General features: G+C 38.5%; 1 protein-coding gene and 1 pseudogene across 1 annotated transcript in view; one reads left to right on the plus strand and one right to left on the minus strand.

The window, feature by feature from the left end:
* The window catches only part of EYS (EGF-like photoreceptor maintenance factor), a 923,675-nt gene that overhangs the window by 178,352 nt on the left and 723,801 nt on the right, over window positions 1–21,522 (plus strand). The gene's annotated exons all lie outside the window — the stretch shown is intronic.
* LOC104020919 (spastin pseudogene) lies at window positions 15,856–17,477 on the minus strand (annotated as a pseudogene).

The raw sequence follows: 21,522 nt of genomic DNA on the forward strand, positions 1-21,522 counted from the left end.
TCCTGCACATTAGCAGATGAATCAACCTGTTAACTAGCCATGATGAAAAAGCTAAAATAACCTAGTGCTCCAGTATTTCCTTACAATTGGATGCTACATACATTTCTGAAAGGACATTTCATGTATTCTTAATTCTAAAGGCATTCATCAAAATATATTTTATGCTATTACTGAATTTGGTTCTTTCAGATGCATTTCAATGATTACTTAATCACAGTGTATAATTACCAGCCTGTTTAGTAGTCCATCACTTGTGAATGTTATTAATATTCACAGAATTCAACTGCTGTTTGAAAATATGGAAAGTAACCTCAAGATTTGGTTGCCTGGCACACAGATACGGACCGTAGGATCAATACTCTGGCCCTTAATTATTATGTAAGATACCTCTGTTTGAACACAATGAATTATATTTCAAAGAAATTAAAGATCTAAGGACATATGCATCAGAACAAAAAGCTGAATTCCCAAGGAAGATGCAGGCTTGGACATGGAATGATACAGGAATGTACTACAATACTATGCAAAACATGGCATGATGTTGTATTAATAACCACTTTATAACTAAGTGAATCCTCTCTTTGCTCTCTTTGTTTGAACTTTTAAGTTCATAGTAACTGCAATTGCCATTCAGTTAAGAGCAAATTGTGATCATAGTGTTCAGTCATATTTGGAAAAGAAAGTTAAAGCCTTGAGTGTTAATATCACAAGGCAAGAAACTTCTGTAAAGCCCCAATATGATTCTCAGAAGTATGAGAGAAATTGAGGTACAGGATAGGGCTAAATTATTTCCCCACTACAGTGAAAGTGGACAGCCATAATTTAGAGCTTTTTTTTAAAAAAAAAAAAGTCATACTGTGTGTATGTATGATTATATGGTGTTTTGAAAGAATCCTTGAGGCCACTTCCAACACTTTCATTGTATTTGTTGTCCACACAGACCGAGAACCACAGCTTTTCACCTTGCTGGAAGCATCACTGCTATTTGTAGACAGACTGACTTCTGGGCAGTATGGTTTTGCATTCTTATGAGGCAGATTCATTGGCAAAAGCCAATACAGGTTTACCAAAGGTAAATTGGGTTTAACCAACCTGATTGCTTTCAGTGATGAAACAGTTTGCTCACTGGATGAGGGGAGAATTGTGGATGTTATCATCTACCTTGATTTCAGTAAAGCATTTGACACAGTCTCCCACAACATCCTTGTTGACAAGCTGGTTAAGAAATGGACTGGGCAGATGGACCACAATTGGTGGAAAACAACCTATACTACTGAGCTCAAAGGATGGTGGATAATGGCTTGAAGTCAAACTGGCACCCATTCATGAGTGGGTTTGCTCAGGGTTCCATACTATTCCATATCTTTCTAGATTATATGGATGATGTGACTGAACATATCATCACCAAGTTTGTGGATGGCGCCAAACTAGGTGGAGAATTAGGTAAGTCAGAAAGAAGAGCACCCATACAGTGAGACCTCACCAAGCTAAAAAACTGGGCCAAGAAGAATCACACAAAGTTCAACAAGGATAAATGTAAATCCTGTAAGTGCAATAACCCCAAAGAGCAGCACAAGCTGAGGTCTTTACCCCTACAAGCAGGTAGGGCTATATCTCTGCCAGGAAGGCCCTGGGGTCATGGTGGATAGCAAGCTGAACTTGAGCCAGTGGTATGTACCTCAGCAGCAAGAAAGGCAAACCACATCCTGGGCTGCAACATCTAGCGTATAGTGAGAAGATCAAGGGAGGTGGCTACTCAGCTCTACTTGGCATTTTTTTAGGCAACACCTGGAATACGGTGTCCAATTATGTTCCTCCCACTTGAAGAGAGACACAGGAAAGTTGGAAAGTGTCCCACAGAGGGACCCAAAATGATCAGAGGGTTGGAGAACTGGACATATGAAAAAAGGTTGAAGGAAGTGGGTCTGTTCAGCTCAGAGAAGAGACATCTCAAGGGGGATCTACTCACAGTTTTCCAATACCTAAAAGGTAGTTACAGAGAACATCAAGGTACGTACTTCACAAGCATGCCCAGTGACAGAAGAGACAATAGACATAAGTAGCTTCAGGGCAAATTCTGTCTGGATTCAAGAAAAGAAGTCTTACCTTGAGAACAATTCAACATTGAAATAAATTGTTCAGAGGAGTGATGAAATGTCTCTTGCTGGATATATCCAAGACTTGGTTTGTCAGAGCCCTGGATAACCTAATTTAAGGCCCTGCTTTCAACAGAAAGTTGGACCAAATGGTCTCAAGAGGTCTCTTCTGACCTAGACTTTTCTATTACTCTATACCACTAGCTGTGTCTAGACATGCTGGTTGTAGGTTGCTTACATGTAGGATATGGGCTACTTCTGCATATCAAAGCCTCACAAAAGTGGGCTGATCTGTGAGTACACATTAATTCCAACTTCCCTATAACTTTATTTTATAAAGTAGCATAGACATATCAGATTATTTCAGTATCAATAACTGCATAAATAAGGACTTTCTTTGAAGACTAATTGGATGAGGAGATCCTCAAAGGGAGACATAGCATTCTTCATCAGCTCTGGTAACTGTTATATGTTGTGGAAGTAACGTAATACAGCACATCAGTTCTGACATCTGTGATACGCCGTAACTTTTCAAATTTATTAAGTCATACGGACTTACTTTGTATCTTAAATCTAACTTGATGTGTCTGATATGACATCACTAAATTTATTGTTTCTGAAATTAATAGCAAGTTTTTGTCATGTCAGAATAGAAGCAGAATAGACACAAGGAAATGCTGGAACTGCACAAAACTGGCAACTTGCTTAGCTTTGGTCAAAATGACAGGAGTGTTTACAAATAATATTTTCATGACTATTGTTTCACAAAGCAGACGGTTGTTTGGTAATATTTCACTAATGCATTTGGAGGTTGTTTCTTTCCAAATATAGTTGTTCAGAATGGATTGAATACCAGTTATCCTTTTAACTATGACCCTTTGTTTCTTGGAGCTGCAGTACCATTCATTATTCACAACCAGTCCTGCAGTCTGAGTACTTTCTGAATATCCTCTGAGAAGTCAGAGCTTGTATAGAGGTGGACTGACACTGTTATACACAGCTTCTCCTATGTTAGTTCTTAAAAGATGTTTTGTCTGAGCATATCCACATGTTCAGATACCACTATATCCAGTTATGTTCTAAAATATGTGCAGATACCACTATATTTAGTTATGTTCTAAAATATATCCCTGGATAGAGTTCATTACTCAAAACATTATACAAAACAATTTACAGTATAAAAATAATGAAAGAGAGACGTTACTTGCAACAGGTCAATAGGTCTTGCAATATCTGCAGTGGCATCCTTCATTGTACTTCATATAATGCACTTAATTACATTTTTATTCACTCAGTAAATAAATATCTAGGACTCCATTTTCACCAAGGCATTATTAAAATGATGAAGTTACTTTGCAGAATCATGTATACACTTCACACTTATACAATACATAAAAATAATTTTTTCCAGTGTACTGTAAATTGCAAAAACACTCTAGAAAGTTATAGATATACAGAATATTATATAGAAATACAAGAAATCATCTGTTGTGAATTTTTAATAGAGCTGGATACCAAATCCATTGGCAATATATTGTATGCTGCTCTGATCATCTAATTATATAATTATTACATATTTTTGAATACATAGGTTGGGTCATCATCTCACCGATGTCTAAATATAAAATAATTTTATTAATTTACCTCACTTCACCATACAGAATCAATTACTCTGGTCTCCAGCCAATCTCACTGTAAAAAGGTCCTCTTGTTGCAGGGATGCTTGTATATAGACAGTTGGAAAGTATTGTCTTGACCTTTTAGTATGATATTGAATATCTTGTGAAGAGAGTAATTACAATATTTGGTTAGTCTAATAGCACTATCATCTTGTATACATATACCTATAAATTTTGTAATTTGGTCAATCATTATGCATGACCTAAAAATAATAATTCCATGGTTTTATCACACTATATTGTATTTAAAGACTGCCAGAATAAACCTAAATTGAAAACATAAGATTTCATCTCATAATAGGGATAATGAAACTCTCAACGCAGCTGTTCAGTTTCATTCTCTGAAAGAAATCTCTCTTTGTTTGCAGAAGATAAAAGGTAGAAAAGGTATTTTTAGAAGTCAGTTATTGAAATTCAATATATTAACTAAAACATTTATTTATTTAAAACAAAATTCCAAATGTTTTGCCTAGCTAAGCAGTGTGAAAAAAATCTGAAGGCAAGGTGTAATTTCTCACAAAATACCCTATAGGCTATATTTGAAAATCAATTTTATTTAAGTTCATTGATTTTCTTAATAGTAAGCATGTTAAGGACAGTACAAATATTATGCAATAATTCAATATCACAAATAAAGGAAGGAGGAGGAGAACCAGGAATAATGGATAAGCATCATCAATGTGAATAAATCATTTGGTGCATTCTACACTAAGCAATTTCCTTATGAGGATCTGGTGATCTGACTGTACATCTTATAAAGTATGTGAGTACACACATTTCATACATGTACGAATGAAGAAATACATCCAATAAATAAGATAAAAGAGTAGCAATATTTTCCATTGCATTAGCTGGGAACTACATTCCATATAAAAAGAAATGGTTGAGTTGCAGAAGGTTTCCTCCTTTTTAATCTTCCAGAAAGAGAGACATTTCTCACCCTTCCCTGTGCCCCAGCCCTCCTTTTCCAAAGTGCTAATAAAGGAAGGACCCAAAATAACTCCTCAGTTGAAAAGGCAAAACAAAGTAGGTGCAATAGTTATGCTGAAGTTGATTTTTTAAAAAAAAAATCATAAACAAAGGAAAACAGAAGGGAATGCTATAACTGATCTGAAAAAAAGCAGGTAAGGTGAGTGTTTGTAACATGTACAAGATTGGCTTTTATAGTAGTTTACCAGACAGGTTACATCTGTTATCACTATTTATACTGCAACCTCTGCCCCAGGGCTGTCGCTCAGCAGAAAGCCATCATGCACTTGCCAGGAATTCTCTGTGCAAGTAACCGTTCGGGTGTAGCCAGGCCAGTATGCACTCCCAGTTCTCTCTACACTGCCTTTCTCATCACAGCATCTCAGGTCTGTCCTTTGCCCCCTCTGACCCAGAGAAAGGCCTTTTCAGCCCTCATAGTGAAATAAAAAATCAGCTAAAGACCACAAACCAAACCCAGTCCCCTTATTCATAGATGTGCAATAAATGTGTTGAGGTTGGGTGTGTGTGTTTTGGTTTTTGGGGTTTTTTTTGCATTGAATCTTGTATTTCTAAACTTTTCTTTCCATAGGCTCCAGTCTTGGGAGCGTAAGCATAGAGGAATAGAAACCAATGCATCCAAACTTGTAGACTACCAACATATGTATAGGCTGTTATGGTAATTTTAGTGCATATGGCTTTCTTAATCTTGCCAAGGCAAATAAAAGTTATGTGCATAAATCTATCAAGGTCTGGACTCTTGCTCTTAATTTTATTGATAATTAATTATGCCAGGGCAATTCAGAGGTAAGTCACAATACTTGAAGTGCTTACTACAAATTTCATTCTCAGGCAACTTGACTGTAAAATAATTTTTTTGTTTTGAGTTGGAGGCAGATACTTAGATCTTTCAAGTACTATACTGAAGAAAAAAAGGTGATCACATACTTGGCTATGTCAATGTTAACTTCAAAGTATTAAATGTATGCGTGAACTGTCTACTCTCTCACTCAGTCTTTTCACATTATATAAAATAGGAATTCTTTTTTTTTTCCACATTAAGAGTTAAAAAGTTTTTGTTTTTTTAATCAGATTCTGGGGAAGCATGTGTTTAAGCAACAGTGAGAACTGTGAGTTTCAAGCTCAATGGCATCTTTTTTTGCCTCACAGTGTACTGGAAATGAAATTGTATTCCAGATTCACTCAAGAAACAACAAGTGTTTTAGCTGCTACTGGAATTCCATTACATGGTAATGATAATATTGCAGACAACTTCAGTAAGAAGAGGTGAATCCCACACTGAAGCTTTCACCCCAGTAATGTCCCAAATAACAGCAGACCTTGTAGATAAGATTTCAGAAACTGGAAGCACATGGAGAGCCCCTAATAGCAATCTTGTCAGTTCCCAATATGAAGTCCTTAGCCAGAGATGGTATTCATTTCATTCAGCTTGAGCTATCTTTCTCTGAAATAGTCATGGATAAATGACATAGCTGCATAGTAAGCAGAGGAAAAGAGGTACTTTTAGTGAATGATTCATTTCATCATTTTTAGATGTCTATTTTGGATGAAATCAATCACATTCAAAAACTTCCCAAACAGGTTCCTCTCAGAAAATGTAGATGTCTGCAAGCAAATAATTTTATCTCCCTGTATCTATCTGAACTTTCTCCTAAGGCTTTGTGTGTTTTTGTGTGTGTGTACACAGATATAAAATTATACTTCAACATGGACTGCTCTGGGTTTCCAGTGCACTAGAAGAGCACTGCAAAGATAAGAGACTGTGCAATTTAACCAATTAATTCAGAGAGTTACAGAGATTGAGAATGGCATTTCAAAGGATATCCTTTGAGCTATAAGTACCATTCCTTCATTAATACAACCGTAACTCTAACATATCTGAGTAGTAGGAGAGAAATAAGACTTTATACACATGACTGGGTATGATTACTATCCTGTAAAGGAAAGTTTGAATTGAAAAAGTTGTTTCACAATGTGAACACACAGAGAGGCTTAAAAACTTCTGGTATACCAGTGGCAGTTATATCTAGTATGTATTAATCTTTTGGATCAACTTAGGAAGAAATTACAGGAATGAAAGCCAGCTGACAGCAACATGTAAATAACATAATTTGGTTTACTGTGTGATGTTCATCATTACCATATAATGGAATTCCAGTAGCATTTGAAATATCTGTGTTTCTCAAATGATTATGGAGTCTTGCTTCTATCTTCCTATTAGAAAGCATTCACCTTTTTTTTTTTTTTTTTTAAAACAGGGATTTGCCAAGTCTTACCTCTTTTAAATCATTTGTATATGAATACAACCAATCTGAGGTGTAATCAAAGCATTGTCAGAATGGGAAGAGATGATTATTCTTTCTGGAAATAGTTAATTATTCCTTCTGTAAGTAGTGCTCTGATATGACATAATAAATTGAGAAAATGTAGGCTTCCTCCTATATTTTCTGTTTGTACCAATAATTTAGGTTGGAAGGACCTCAAGAGGCCATCTATGCCAGCCTCCTGCTCAAAGTATGTCTAACTTGAAAGTTAGATCAGGTTGCTGAGGGGCTTGTCCAGTCAAGACCTGAAAATCTCCACTGACAGAGATGCCAAAGCCTCTCTGAGTGATCTGTTCCAGTAACTCAGGGATCAATGCTGCATCTGACTCCCTCAGCAAGTTCACAGATAACAACAAATTGGGGGAAACAGCTGATATGCTGGAGGGAAGGGCTGCCAGTCAGGGTGAGATAACCAAGCTGGAGAAATAAGCCAATGGAGCTTCATGAGGTTCAACAAAGACAAATGGGAAGTTCAGCTGCTGGTACAAAACAACCTCGTGCATCAGTGCTGGGACTGATGTGCTGGGGAAGAGTGCTTCAGCAAAGGTCCTGAGTGGGTGTCTTGATGAACAAATTAACACGAGCCAGGACTGCACTCTTGTGGTGATAAAGGCTAAACACAGAGAAGGCTGCTGTGGTGGCTTGACCCCATCTGGCAGGTAAGTCCCCACACATCTGCTGGCTCACTTCTCTGCAGGAGGATGGGGAAGAGAAACAGAAGGGCAAAAGTGAGAAAAACTTGCTGTGTGCAAGCAAAGCAAAATAAGGAATTCATTCACTACATCCCATCGGCAGACAGATGTTTAGCCACTTCCAGGAAAGCAGGGCCTCAGCACACACAATGGTTAATTGGGAAGACAAACACCATGACCACAAATGTCTCCCCCTCCTCCTTCTTTTCCTCAGTTCTTATTGCTGAGCACGATGTCATATGGTATGAAATATCTCTTTGGTTAGTTCGGGTCAGCTGTCCCAGCTGTGTCCCCTCCTAGCTTCTTGTGCACCCCCAGCACACTCTCTGTGGAGGCAGAGTGGGAAAAAGAAAAGGTCTTGACACTGTGAAAGCACTGCTCAGCAATAGCTAAAACACTGGTGTGTTATCAACACTGTTTTGGTCAGACATTCAAAACAGCACCATACCAGATGCTATGAAGAAAATTAACTCCATCCCAGCCAGACCGAGTACAGCTGTATTAGTAAGATCACTGCCAGCTGGCTGGGGGAAGCCATTATTGCACTGAAGAGGCCACATCTAAGTAATGTGTCTCGTTCTGGGCCCCAGTACAAGAAATATGTTGATAAAGTAAAGCAAATCCAGCAGAGGATCACTAAGGCAGTTAGAGCTGGAATACTTAACTTGGGAGGAGACACACAGGGGCTGTCATGGTTTAACCCCAGTTGCCAACTAAGCACCACACAGCCTCTTGCGCACCCTGCCCCCACCCCGGTAGGATGGGGGAGAGAATCAGAAAAAAAAGTAAAACCCGCAGGTTGAAATAACAGTTTAATAGGACAGCAGAGGAAGAGAAAATAGTAGTAGTAATAGTAGTAGTAGTAATTATTATCTTATCTTATCTTATCTTATCTTATCTTATCTTATCTTATCTTATCTTATCTTATCTTATCTTATCTTATCTTATCTTAGAACGTTTCTGACATTATTTCCATAATGGATCTACTTCTTACAATTAGTGCAAAACTCAGTGGTTTCATGCATTTTCCCAGATAGAGTTAATAAACAGTTGTTTTCTATCTGATACAGAATTCATTTACCTGCACTGATATCTCTTCAGGGAACATGTTTTTGTTAGTAGTTTTTGCTGTTACATTTAAAGATAGAATTTTTTTAAAAGGGAAAAAAGGAAGGTTTTTAAGCTGCTTGAAAGGGAGCTAAGAGAATAAAAGAACACTCCTTGTCATTTTATCTTTGAAGTGAAACCTTTGTGTAAGTAAATATGAGTCATTCGGATTTTCTGCCTGCTGAAGTAAAGTACTTGCATGCTGTAGTACTGCAGATATATACTGTTTGAATTACAATTTCTGTAAAATTGAGCTTCTGTGAAGGTTTGAACCAGTGAGAGTTATTGTTTTAATGTGTCCTTTCCTGAGGCACCTTCTAAATGATGACAAATAGTGATAGGATGAAGCCTCTATTAGACTGCACTTCATAGGGTATGAAGCTCTAGTCCAGGGATACTGCAAAAGAGTAACAAAAATCATTAGGAACTTCAAAAGAGAATATGAGTTTTCTTTTATATACCAAGAAGCCATTATGTACTATTGCTGTGTTCAAGTGTCTTTCCATGATTTCATTATTAACCTTCATTTTCAAGAACCTTGTAACTTAGACATTTTAAATCATATTACAAATACACCTTATCTGTCCAAATGCATGCATGTTAATTTTGGTTTAAAAAATTGAATATATATTTTAAATATATTGACATTATTGGTTGAGGGTCAGACAGTAGTAGCAGCCTGACAAGATGCTGCTCATCAAAGATCATGTGCTGGACTGGTGATGTTAATTCAGCTAAGGTCAAATTTGAACAAAGCTTAGTTAAAAATAATGGGTTGGACTCTCCTGTCAGGCAATTCAGTCTGTGAAATAAGTGGGAGTTCAAAAAACAACCTAGACAGAAAAGATAATGAGAAGAAAAACTCTGAGAAAAATTAAATGTCAAGGCCTGAAAATGCAAAGAAAGGTAGCTGTGAGCTCTGCAAGTATCTGAGACTAAAGTCAATTATGGCTTCACTTAAAATTGTGCTGAGTAATTCAGGCCACTGATTAAGCTAAAACTGGACTACCCACAAGCTTGATCATTGCATATATGGGTCTGTTTTTCAGAATTAATGTATTTTTCACAGCCTTGCTTGAAACCATTTTATTTTTGCCTACACACAACATGAAGTTGGGAACTTGTTTCACTGCCTCCATATTCTCATTTCATGAGTTAATCACTAACCAATGTTCCCTTGGAAACCAGTAATGTAGGGAAAAGGTATACAAAAAAATGCATAAAATTGTTTGGAATTTTAATTTTTTTTTATTATTATTTTTTTAACTAGAAAAACAATCACCATTAACAGTAGAATTAACTGTACCTTCTCCTTTCCTCTTCTTCCATCCAGTATCAGCATTCACACCTAGACATAAAAGTTGACTGTAGAATTAAGTGGTCTTTCAGTTGCTGATTAGTACATTTGACCTCAAGATATTTTTAAAGCTCATTGAATGAATCACTAAATGATAAGCTACTGTGTTGGGAATCCTTTTAACAGTGTTTACTAGAAATCTAGCAAGGAAAAGTTAGTGTGTATGCTTATTTACAGATATTCTGGGTTACCAAAAATTCATTTGAGAATAACTGATTGTCAAAATCTGCAGGTATCTTCTCATTCCACGTGCATTTTGACTGGCTACTCAATAATCAGCTATCTTAAACATTCCATAAAAACAAGTTCCTATGAAGTAAATTAGTTCCTATGAAGTAATACAGTATCAGAAAGTGTCTTCTGGGTCTGAACTTGGTTTCCTGGTATTGCAGATGAGTACATTTTATAATTATTTTCACAAACCAATGAAGTTCCATTTAAAAGTAGTAAAGTTTTTTTCCATGACTTCTGCAAAGTTATTCTGGAAACTCAATCACTTTGATGGCTTGCAACCTTATTTCTATTCAATCACAACCTGTTTATACCCGTTTATTTCTCTGCCAGTAGTATTCTTTTCATGGAAATATATTTTAAGGAGAAAAGATAAGCATATTTATGCCTCTTTTGTGCTACAAATGCATAGTTAGATCCTTCCAACCCCTGTTAAAAAAAATTAATCCTTTTTTCTGTCCTGTTGTACTAATATACATAATCTTTTCATATATATGAAAAGATTCATTTATATATATGAAAATATTATGTATATCAGTACAACAGAAAAATTATATGTCTATATAGTTTTATATATATATATAATTTGTGTGGGTCACAAGGCATCATATGAAGAGGAGAATTTTTTGTAAAATGGGTGTGAATGAAGATATAATAACTCATAGGTGATGAAGGGGTAAGATGTGTCCTGACTTGGGCCTCCTAAGAAAAAACCCGGTACATAACATTATTTGTAAAAGACAACTATCCTCACCATGGCAATATTTGTGCATCCTGACCAAATCCTATCCAATTGTTCTGCTGATGTACAGACTCAGCCCTGAGCTTGTCAGGTCTCTAGGAGATGACCAGTTTCACATGTCAATACCAGACTAACGCGTTCCTGATTTTACTAGGCAGCTTTTATTAATTCTGTAAGAGAATTTGAGTTCCTCTGAATTCTTGTCTAAGCATGAGCTATATATTCTTTGCCTAAGTTTAATATGTTAATTACCTGCTTATGCATTGCATAGTTTTATAACTTACCAAATTCCTGGAAGCAAATAAGTATCATACTTCATGAAACTTCCGTTTTATTTATTTGCCATCAAATAGTCAACTTCAGACTTTTCTGAGATAAACAGACTTTTAAAAAACTTGTTAAATGCACCTTACAGCTATTTTTTCCATACAGTGCTGCCACTTGTATACTTTATAAATGTTTTCTTTTGCATCTGATAAACACTAACTGAGTTGTACTTCACAGCACTCAAAACATATTTATTTTGCTGTATGTCAGAATAACTGCATATTGGGTGCTCCAACATTTCATTTACAGTTTCCATTGACTTTGCATTTCAGCATGACATTTACTGTTGCCAGGTTTATCAGCATATTCTGAAATGAAAGTTTGGCCTTCTAGTCAGAATAAGAAAGTAGTATCTTGTAATATAAGTTGCATTGAAATATATTCCTATATTCATAAAAATACATTTTATCATCTTTTTCCACCTGTCTGCTTTGACAAATTTCACACAAATGACTATTTTTCTCATAATCAATTTCAAGGAGATTGTAAATATTCATGAATTCATCTCACCAATATTAATTTGCTGGGTTTTTATTCACATAATAGGGAGTCTCTGATGCATCTATTATAATCTCACGTACCTTTTCAACTTGACACTGGTAAAGGAGATCCAGGGAACACATGCTTCTTCCATTCATAGAATTTAAAGAGTGATAATAAATTATTACAATCGGTCATAATAAGTTTATAACTATTCAGGAGAAAACAATCCATGCAGGAGGGAATCACAAATATATCCCTCTTTAATTCCTCTTTTTAGTGTGTTCCAAATCCATGCATTAGAAGATCTGTGTATTCCATTCTGTGTGGTTAAGAATTCTGAGTTTTAATATTATTTGTTTAATTCTCAACATTGTGTGTATGCCCATATATAGTAAAGCTTAAGGTGAGACCTTTAAGTAGAGCGAGGGAGGGGAGGGGAGGGGAGAGGAAGGGAAGGGAAGGGAAGGGAAGGGAAGGGAAGGGAAGGGAAGGGAAGGGAAGGGAAGGGAAGGGAAGGGAAGGGAAGGGAAGGGAAGGGAAGGGAAGGAAGGGAAGGGAAGGGAAGGGAAGGGAAAGGAAGGGAAGGGAAGGGAAGGGAAGGGAAGGGAAGGGAAGGGAAGGGAAGGGAAGGGAAGGGAAGGGAAGGGAAGGGAAGGGAAGGGAAGGGAAGGGAAGGGAAGGGAAGGGAAGGGGAGGGAAGGGAAGGGGAGGGGAGGAGAGGGGAGGGGAGGGAAGGGAAGGGAAGGGGAGGGAAGGGGAGGGGAGGGGAGGGGAGGGGAGGGGAGGGGAGGGGAGGGGAGGGGAGGGGAGAATCTTGTATTCCTCTTACATTGCAAGTCAGCAGCATGGTTGGATTTTACTTCTACACACAGTGATGCCAAACAAAAACTGTGGCCTGAGGTAGTCAATGACAGTCCAGCAACATTATTCAAGAGGATTGTGCAGTCTGAAAAACAAATCTGTACAGAAGAACAAGGCTTAGTAGTAGTGTTCCTCATAGGAAATGCTGTACCTCTGTCTATAATGCCTATCCATGTTCAGCTGCTATTATAATACTGATATGGATTAGTTTGCTAGTAACCTATTTTATTTCACTAAAGTTATTTTAATAAACCTACACATAGAAGGCTTAGTAAAAATAATCATAAAACTCCAATATTTATGTTCTGAAGTGAATGAATGTCCCACTTAGAAGTTCCCCAAACCTTGTTTCTTGCCAAATTCACAAGTATATCAGTCTTGTCAGGATATGGAAAGCATGAGCTAAACATTAAGCGAAGCCCAGGATGAATTCATAGAGTTCTCATTCTTAAGTCTATTTCTCAAGATTAATTTTGGCTCGTACGTATTCTCACAAGGTGCCTATCACATGGAATTGTACACAAAATAAAATAGTAGGTTTTGCTTTCTTTAAAGTTGTTCTAATATTATCATTATAATCTTTATTCATAGTGTAGTGGTCACGATAGTTGCCCATTTTTTTCTTCCTTGATTGACATGCAAGCACTGGAGAAGTACCTTTCCATTGTCATTATGCTTGTTTTTTGATGTTCCATATCCAGAAGTTTGGTGAAGGGAGGGAGCAGACTTGTCATTATAAGATAATGAGTTGCTCAGCTGGCATTAGACAATAAAATCAACATTTTTTTTACTAGCAGTCAGAGTTCTACACGGCTGTTATTTCAATCAATATAGAGCCCCCAGTGGTCTTAATACATTTTCATTATGTTCATGCATGACTGAATCCAGAAAGCTTACTGTAAAGAATAATCCCAAAACAGGGAAATAGAAAGTGAGACAAGGATATGCATGAAATCAGGTAAAAGAAAGAAGTGCTGTGTGATGATCTACTGGTTTTGCTTCATTTGGCACCATAAGATAGTACTATTTCATAGACACCCAGAGCAGGTAGACTTGGATTCATCTTATGGGTACTCTCCCTAGATTCAGATCAGAGATGACTGTAGCTGACGCACGTGGCTGGGTGGGGGCTGGGTTGGGCCAGGCACAGCCTGCCCGCTCCCCTGGAGTGCTAGAACAGAATGCAGTAGCACTCCTGTGCAAATACATGAGACTGCATTGTCTCAGTGACTTGTTGGATCCTGACATTTCAGACCATACCTAGCTCATGGATTTCTTTACCATGTTCCAACATGTATTACAGATATGTCCTTGCATTTATTTTTTTTAACATGCACATATATTCTTTCTTCAGAATTACTTGTATTGCTTTTTATTTGGGTGTGCTGCAGCAAGAAAACATTGTGTATGCTTTAATCTTGCTGCATACATTAAATTTTCAGGAACTGGATATTGGTGTTTGGATTTAGATCTCAGCAAAAGAGGCTTGTCTATGCTACAGCATACCTATGCATCCACTTATGTATCCATGCAAATGTAAACAAACAAGTTACGCTGAGGACATATGCAGATGCTACCTCACAGACTATTCCTTCCAGTATAAATTAGTTTACAGGGTCATTATTTCAATTACCATTCAGCAGAAGAGCAGTAAGACTAAGAAATGTTCATTCTCCTAGTGTCTATTCTGCATACAGGAAATCATAGAATCATAGAATCATAGAATACCAGGTTGGAAGGGACCTCAAGGATCATCTGGTCCAACCTTTCTAGCACAATCTAGACAAGATGGCCCAGCACCATGTCCAGCTGAGTCTTAAACGTGTTCAGCATAGAGGAGTGAACCACTTCCCTGGGGAGATTATTCCAATGATTGACTGCTCTCATTGTGAAAACTTTACCTCTCGTGTCCAATCGGAATCTCCCTGGGACTAACTTGTACCTGTTACCTCTTGTCCTCACCATGCGACTCCTTGTAAAAAGGGAGTCTCCATCTTTTTTGTAGCTTCCCTTTAAGTACTGGTACTTGGTGATGAGATCACCTCTAAGCCTCCTTTTCTCAAGGCTGAACAAACCCAGTTCTCTCAGCCTATCCTCATACGTCAGGTTTCCCAGTCCTTTGATCATCTTGGTGGCCCTTCTCTGGACCCCCTCCAGCCTGTCCACATCTTTTTTGTATAACAGGGACCAGAACTGTACACAGTATTCCAGGTGCGGCCTGACAAGCGCTGAGTAGAGAGGGATAACGACTTCTTTATCTCTGCTGGTGATGCCCTTTTTGATGCAACCCAGCATCTTATTGGCCTTCTTGGCCACAGCAGCACACTGTTCACTCATGTTCAGCTTCCTGTCCACCAGAACGCCCAGGTCCCTTTCCACGAAGCTGCTCTCTAGCCAGGTGGATCCCAGTCTGAGCTGCACTCCTGGATTATGTTTTCCCAGGTGCAAGACCTTACTCCTGTCTTTGTTAAACTTCATAAGGTTCTTGTTAGCCCTCTCTTCCAGCCTATCCAGATATTCCTGCAGGGTGGCTCTCCCTTCCAGAGTGTCTACTTCCCCACTCAATTTGGTGTCATCAGCAAACTCCATCAGGCTACACTTGATCCTGTTATCCAGATCGCTTATGAAGATATTGAATAGCATTGGGCCCAGTATCGATCCCTGGGGGACCCCACTTGTGACGGGTTGCCAGTTTGAAAAAGAGCCATTTACCACCACCCTTTGGGTGCGGCCCATCAGGCAATTCCTCACCCACTGCACAGACCACTTGTCCAGGCCATAACGCATCAGTTTCTCCAGGAGGAGGCTGTGGGGAACCGTATCAAAGGCCGTGGAGAAGTCCAAGTAGACAACATCGACCGCTCGCCCCATGTCAGCCGAGCAGGTCACTTTATCATAGAAGGCCACCAGATTTGTCAGGCATGGTCTCCCTTTTGTGAAGCTGTGTTGGCTTTTCCCAATCACATGCTTCATTTGAATAGCTTGATATTTCTTATCTCACTAGCAGACATGTTCTTCACCTGTTCTGGTTTTAATTCTCGAATAGGGCCCAGCGCTGCAACCTTTGCTAATGCAGTTAAATCACTTCCAGAGTATCTGTCTGTCATTCTAGCTAGTTGTGCCAACTCTTTTTGGGTCAATGGACTTCCTTGCTTGCTTAGAAGATTTTTTAGCAAAATCAATCATTTCCTCATTTGGTAAAGACACATATACCCCTTTGGTGAATCATCTGAGAACAGCATCATCAAGCTCCTGTGGCCTGTTTGTTGCTCCTATCACAAGTATCCTGTCCTCTCCAGAAGACTGCACACCATCAAATTCTATTAAAAATTCTGGTTTTAGATGCCTACTAGCATCATGTTCACCTTCTTGTCTTTCACACAAAAGGCTATCAACTTCATCAATAAAAATTATAGAAGGCTGAAGTTCTCTGGCTACTGCAAATAGAGCACGCACCAGTTTCTCCCCTTCACCTACATATTTTGAAGTTAAGCTCACTGCACTTATATTAAAGAAAGTAGCATTTGATTCTGCAGCAACTGCTTTGGCCAACATTGTCTTCCCATTTCGTGGTGGGCCAAACAGCAGTAAACCAAGTGCAGGAGCTCTAAGTCCTGTATATATATAACTCAGGTCTAAGAGAAGGAAGGATAACAATTTCTTGCAAAGCTTGTTTAGCCAGTTCCTGCCCTGTGATATCATCACATTTGACAGCTGGCCCACTATCAACAATTTCATTCAGGATAAGATTAGCAAGATTACTGTCCACATTTCTAAATATCTTCAAGTCTTTCTTTTTTCAAGGAGCAGTGGTAGGAGTAGAAGGCTTATTTGTTCTGCTATTTTTAGGAGCAGCCTTATGAGTTGAAGCGGCAGGATTTAGTGCTGGTCTAGACACAGAAGTAGCTGATATCCCACTGTAGCTAGGTGTTCTATGGTGACCTGAAAGGCCTGTGGATCCACTTTTTGCAATGGTTTTTGAATGAGGAAGGGAATTACTTGTGTGTGTTAAGGGATCCTTCTTTTTTGGAACTGCTCCACTTTCGAAAAGCTGCAAGTCATCCTTGGCCATTGCCAAATTTGTCACCATTTTAGACTGAAGACTTCGAGCCGATTCACACTGATCACCTTGACCAATTACTAAGACAGCTATTCCTTTTTCCAGTTCTTCAATTCCTTTCTTATACCATTCAACAGCTTGTTCCTTTTGTCCTCTCTTGTCCTCATCAATGCACAGGGCCATGGAGATGCACTCAAAGGCCCACTTGTGACAGGCCCGCACCATCTCAGGTGCCCCGCCGGGCTTGGGTGCATCACCAGCCCTGGCCCTGCTGCCCTTGGCAGCTATGAGGGCTATGTGGGAGAGGCACTCACAGAGCCAGGCGAAGAGCAGCCCGAGCTGCCAGGTGACAAAGCGGAGCAGGGCGAAGGTGGTGAAGAGCGGGCACGAGAAGTAAAGGTTTCGCTTGTGGGGGGATGCCGCTGACACCATCCCCGCCGGTGGCACGGGGGGGGCAGCCCAGGTGGCTGGGGGCACGGAGCTGGAGCCGGCTGAGCCCTTCTTTTTCCCTCTGCTGCCTGGAGAATTCATTCACTGCTGTTGCCATAACCCGCTGCCAGGGACTGACAACAACCGGCCATGGTGGCAGCGGTGGCAACCAAAACCAAACTACAGATTATTTCTTAGGGCTACACCTGTAGATATTTAGGGAATGTACCTCCCCTGTGTTTACTCTTCAAAAGGCATTCAATCCCAGGCACAGAATGGGGCAAGTTGTTCTGCCATCACACAGCCCCTTCAGCCTGTACTTTATTCAGTCATACAATACCCAGCTGATTTCTTGAAGCCTACATAAAGTTAACCATAGTATGCCAGGTTTTTTCCTAGTAGTAAGTTCTCTACATTGCTTTATACATTCTTGAGAATCTGGATCAGTATGTCCTAAATGAAGTTACAGTTATGTAACAATCCTTGCTTTGAAAACTCCATATAGCAAACTAGGTCAGGATGCATTCATAAATGCTGAATCCTGTAATAAGAAGTACAGTCATTTTGTGAGCAGCCTCTGTGAACCTATTAGTAATTTTCTTTGCATTCAAATTGCAAACAATTATATTAGCATCTCTCTAGGCTCCCTGTAGAGAACCATTTCAAATCAGACCTATGACGGGTATTAGAAGAGAACAATGTAAGTACAAAGATATTCTGCTTCTGTGTGTCTGGTGATAAGGAGCCATACTCTATAGCTGACCATTCACTGTGTATAATTAAGACATAGGTAGGTAACAGAAACTGAAAATGCAGTACTAGGTGAATGATTGCAATTTAACACATTCTGTAGTAGAAAACTAGCACAGTACATCAGATGAAGTAGAAGTAGTTTCCCTCTGGTACAAAGTGTCTCTGACACAAGTGACACATGTAGAAGTAAAGCCTATAAACAAAGGCAAAACGAATAAAGAAACAACAACTGCTGCCAGTTTTGGAATAGGATATCTCTAGTGCTTTACTGAGTGAATCACTGCACTATATTTCTCAGTATTTACTGCATAAAACCATAGCTCTGGGTAGTGAAAATTTATTCCTTTCATGGTTTTTTATGCATTTGTGTATTTGGTATTTGTTGCAAGTTGATGCAGAAATTAATAGCAAGAAAGAAATTAATAAAAAACATGTTTCAGCTGTGCAGTCTTTATATTGGTAAAAATATTCTTGTTCAAATAGCCTTCTTATCATTCTATTAGGCAGATATATGTTCCACCAAACATTCTTGTTCCTATCAGAAAGACTAAGCCATAGATTTCTAAGCCAAGTCCCTGCTTTAGCATTTCAGTTGCTTTAATGTCCATAGGCATTTATTAATTTGACAGTAGAGTTGGGGACATGCACAGAAAGGATATAGTTTTGATGGATGAGGACTGAAAACCTACATCGAACAAAAAAACCTGGCATCTTCCATTGTTATTTAACAAAAAATACAGCAATAGTACATTTTTTTCTGTAACAACACTGTTTACTAGAACAATCATACAGGAAGAAGGGTACAAAATTTTGGTTCCCTACTCAGCTTACATCTCCCACCACTGAGAACAATGCCAAGCCTTACTTATTGGACCAGCATATGACTTGGGCAAGATGTATAAACCCTTTCTGTAGTAACCAGACTACTGCACAGTGAGGGTTTCAGGGTTCACAGATGTGAGAAAAAGCATGCAAGAGTGTTTGTGCTCCTCAACAGCCTAATGCTGACAAATTCCCACTGAAAGTATGAACTTGCATTCAGTACTTGTTCCCAGGAATGTTTCTGTACTCTACTTGAAATAGGTCTGAGCTAAAACAGATATAGTCAAAAACCTGTGTGAACTGCCAGCCACAAACCTGTGCTTTCCATTTTTCTCTCCCAAATATTGCATTTGTTGCTGCTCATTCCCAGAATGAAGTTGGGTACAGGGACCTCAGAGTACACCCTGTTGTACAGGGCTTAGTACTGCAACAGTCAAGCTTTAACATCTTTAGCTGAGAAGAGTCATGATACTGTATCTCCACCTTGCCCCATGAGTGGGGCGTTCACTTTAAAAGAGGGGATGACTTCAGTACTTGTCTTGCACATTCTGGTATGCACATCCCAGTTCAACACAGGCACCTTTAAATCCAAAGAAAAATCCCTTCCCTGTTTCCTACTGACTTGTTTTCATAGTTTGCTGCCTAGTGCTCTTCCAGCTACAGGCTGTCTGATTCCCATTTACAGAGAGAGACACAGCTTTGAGCAGTGGATTTCGTTGTGTCACTCAAGCAGGTCAGATAGATACGCAACAACTAGGCCTAGTAAAACTCAACAGTAACATAACTTTATGGTTGTACCTGTAAAAAAAATGACTTGAGAAAATCATCATTGAACATCATCTTCTGATGAAAACAGGACACGGAGACAAATCACATTCGGTCCACAAGTGCAGGCTTAGTTATGTGGAAGCTATAACCTGTGGTTATTGAAAGCTCTAAGAAATATACTGAATACTGTAATTAATGAACTATGCTTAGTGTAAAGTATACATATTTATCACCACAAACAAGAAGAACATAATTTGAGGAGGATTCTACGAGTGTGAGTGTGTGCGTGTGTGTGTGAGAGAGAGAGAAGAAGTTATACTGATTTGGTTTAAACCAATGTTGATTTATTGGAATTATGCCATTTTTACACTATTTGACCTCAGATTTTACAATAAAGTCTACCAGGAAAACATACTGAAGACATAGGAATTGGATGTCAGATGGAAGAACCTTTTTGTTGTTATATTTCATAAGGACGTCATGAAACTATACTGTTTATTTGACCTTTTCAGTTCTGACCACTAATATGGGATTATAAATGTCTCAATCATCTGTAGCTCATAAAATTTCTGCCTTTGTTATAAACTAAAATATATGTAAGGCAAATGAGGAAAGTGAGAGACAGTCTTACAAACATGAATTTATGGGTCTGCCCACTACAGTCTCTTCTTCAAACTTTATGTAGTCTTTTTTGTAAATGAATTTCATAGCTGTCATTCTGATATATTGATTTGTGCAAAATATACCTCAGGGCTCTGTGGCACTCTTCCTCACCAAAAATAACAACACAGTGGGAGGAAAAAATTGCAGCAAATTGACATTAAGGATAGCAAAAATGTGTCAGTAGAATGACAAATTTAGTTTGATTGGGTTTCTCATGCAGTCTGTATAGGAAATTATGCATCTAATTATCTTTCAAAATGGCCTGTATTATACCATGCGCTATTCAATGTAGCTTGAAATTATGTCCTTACCACTGCATCTTAGGTGGATGATTTGCTAGCTGATGTTGCTTAGAGCTAGTGTCTATGTTTGGTAATTTTTATTCCACACTTCTCTATCTGCATGATTTATAATTTCACAGGGGATTTTTTGAGAACAAGAGCACCTTTTGCATAAATCTTAAATTTTTCCTATGCATTAAAAAAAAAAGAAAAGATTGCACCCATATGGCTGTGTATGCATGAATAGCAGATACAGATGTATTTTGCTCTGTTCCTTGACTTGTGAGTACCTCATGCTTATCAGCATATCAACAAACACTAACACATCCACTGTTCTGAACCAAATGCCTTATAAAAGCAGTGGCATTAGCATTCATGCTCTCTTTCTCCCTTTCACTCTTTCTGGATTTATAATGTATGTCTTCTCAACTTTCTGTGAGTTTACTGATACAGAGTTCTCGGACCATTATAGTTCACATATAAGTGCACAGAAAAGAATTCAAAATGACAATATGGTGTTAAGAACCTCCATTCTTCATATAAAAATGACTTGATACAGCTATACTGTAAGCTGTTTTGAACTTGTTATACCATATACATGTAATAGCTGACCTGTTGGCAGAGGTGGTAATTTATACTGCATTTTAAAACTAGTATGTTTTTATTAACCTCTTACATTGGAGTACACTGTGGTAGGTAGTATTTGGAATGCTCATTGTAGGTGCAAACTGGAAAGAGGCTTACGTGGAAGGCTTCAAATGTCTTTGGGCAAGAAAAAACCTTTACGCTTGGTCTTAAAATCGCTCCACCTTGACTGTTCCTTTAGTGAGCAAAGCAACCTTTGGCATTTATTATAATTC

Source organism: Nipponia nippon, unplaced genomic scaffold, assembly GCF_047370975.1.
Source record: "Nipponia nippon isolate SJK-2023a ecotype South Korea unplaced genomic scaffold, ASM4737097v1 scaffold_4, whole genome shotgun sequence".
Taxonomy (NCBI): Eukaryota; Metazoa; Chordata; class Aves; order Pelecaniformes; family Threskiornithidae; genus Nipponia; species Nipponia nippon.